This window comes from Polyodon spathula, chromosome 8 (assembly GCF_017654505.1).
Source record: "Polyodon spathula isolate WHYD16114869_AA chromosome 8, ASM1765450v1, whole genome shotgun sequence".
Lineage (NCBI taxonomy): Eukaryota > Metazoa > Chordata > Actinopteri > Acipenseriformes > Polyodontidae > Polyodon > Polyodon spathula.
Window position 1 is genome coordinate 40,459,986 of NC_054541.1, and position 2,500 is coordinate 40,462,485.

Consider the following 2,500-nt stretch of genomic DNA (forward strand, 5'->3'; position numbering starts at 1 on the left):
AATCTCAACTAATTACAGGATGAAATTGTATCATAAGAACCCTAATTAGAGCACGCTGTTAGAGATTATCTAATGATCTGCTTCAATGTTACTCTGGCCCAATATCTAACCAAAGCAGGCTAGGCACAGAAATATTTTTAAAAAAGAATGCTGCCACCTGATTCCAAACTAGCAGCTATGGTAATACTGTTGTGACCTTTTGTAATGCCGAACAAACAATGTATCTTTTTTCCCCCTTCCGTCTTTCCTTTTCATATATAAATTAAACAGATATCGTTTACTGAAATGTGTTGCTAATACAATGCTTCTCACTGTTGCTTAGAGTTCCAAATCTTAGCTGAGGGGCTCCAGCCAGCTGGAAAATTTTACACTGACCTTTAGTCTCTCTGCTAATTTGGTGGAATGGTAATGACATTACTACATATTCAAACAAAATTGTCTTAATTGCAAATTAGCCAGAGAAGGCTGAAATTTTTCAAATTAAATCTGATTGGAGATGGCGAGAGGGGAATGGAATTTCTCCATTAACAATCATTTGTGGCATGTATTAACAAATATAATGAAATGTCAAGTTCGCCAACTCTTCTGGAAGTATCATTTTCAATTTATGATTACAGTGTCACTTAAGGCTGATGTACAGTACCTTATAAAGTGGGTGTCACGGGAGGAATAAAACAAAGTTAACATGCCCTTCAATTATTATGAAGTCTGCAAGAAGGTCTTCCTATTCATGTGTTTTTTTGTTTGTTTGTTTTTTTTTTAAATATTAATTGTAACATTTACCTCTGTCATTGATAGCCTACAATTACAAGAATGTCCAGGCAATGCAAAAACTTCCAGCTCTGATACTTGAAAAAAATCCTTTCATTACAAATGTCCTCAATTTCTCATGCAGTTTAAAATAAGTTTGGAAAATATAAATACAGCTCAACTGAATACAGAAACAGCTGACTTTGCAATTTGAAAAACACCTGTCTCATCTTAATAACCATACATCCACCATTAGAAGTATCATTTTATGAGGAGAAACTGATTAGTTTAATGTTAATTGATCTTTCTTTGTGGATCAGTTTTACACATACAGCCAGTAAGGAGATTTGTTAAGGAAACAGAAATTAACATATGCTCGCTAATTGTTCTTTCTTGGGCAGCAGCCAGCAGAAGCACATTAGCAGTCTTACAATAAGGACTGGCACCCTGAAGGCATCCCCAAATGCATCTGTTCCCAGTAAACCACAAACTGTTTTTCAGCTACTACTATAAGCTTGTAGAATGAGACAGGTTTCTTTGTTAGGTGTACAGAAAAGATAATTCTGAGTTTAATGACTTTATTGAGTAGCATTCTGTGCCAGTTTTACAGCTGTACGGCTTTACAGTAAAGACTGTATATACAGCGTGTCTCCTTAGAAGTGCTTACATAAATAGATAACCTTAAAAGGAATTTTTACAGTTTTTGCAGTATATATATATATATATATATATATATATATATATATATACACACACACACACACACACACACACACACACACACACACACACGTGTCTATACAAAACAGAATACAATATGTATTTTTCTGAATTACCAGCAGTTACAAATTTCAATGTTAACCTGAATTAAGTAACAAATTAATACATAAAACAGCTGTTTTATATTTTGCAATTTATGTTTGTGCAACTGCATGCACTTGTTTAGTGGATTTAATGCACCCATTTTGTATTTATTAAATCTATAGTCAAGAAAAAACTCTTGCTGCCCAATCATTCATAATCATTTGTTTCTGATGTTTTGCAACAAAGGGTTTCAATATGTTGTCGAACATATAACGAGGCATTCATAATACATCTTCTCATAAAGCATGTGTGTAGCTTGTATACTTATGGTGTTAGGCGAACATATTTTCCCAGCTCCAGTAACAAGCATAACATGTTTGCAGGCATACAATCTGGCACTAGCAAAATTGAATTTATTAAATATAACTGTAGAAAAGCATGCAAAAGCTAGGATGTGCACTTAGCTACCTCGGCTCATCTGAATATATTCAAGGCTGGGTAAAACTCATTATTCAGGACTTGCAGCCTTGATAACTTTGATTTTCATCCATCCATAGCATGGCCAAAAGGTAACATTTAATGAAGTACCATTCAGAGAGTAAATGGGGTCATATAATAGACAGTGCAGTTGCACCTTGTGTTCATGTACTGATAGCTGTTAAGGGGGCAGTGATGAACCAACAGAGCTCATTTCTCCTTGGTAATAAATTCATACTATTAATATTTATCAAATGTGTGGGCTGTTTCAACTGAGCCTCTGCATATGAGAACATAAATCTAAACTATGATATCAATTCTGAAGCTTTTTTTGTACAGCACATTAATTTGAGTATTTAAAAAAAAAAAAAAAATTAAAATATATATTACCCACTTTTATTCTTTTGAGCCAATTTAAGGCCAGGAGTGCAATATACCACTTTCGATATCTCCAGCTCCAATGGGAACT

At 34.1% G+C, this 2,500-nt stretch overlaps 1 protein-coding gene across 4 annotated transcripts in view; it reads right to left on the bottom strand.

Moving 5' to 3' along the window:
* LOC121319955 (forkhead box protein P2-like) overlaps nucleotides 1–2,500 on the bottom strand; it is a 136,460-nt gene that overhangs the window by 12,874 nt on the left and 121,086 nt on the right. The gene's annotated exons all lie outside the window — the stretch shown is intronic.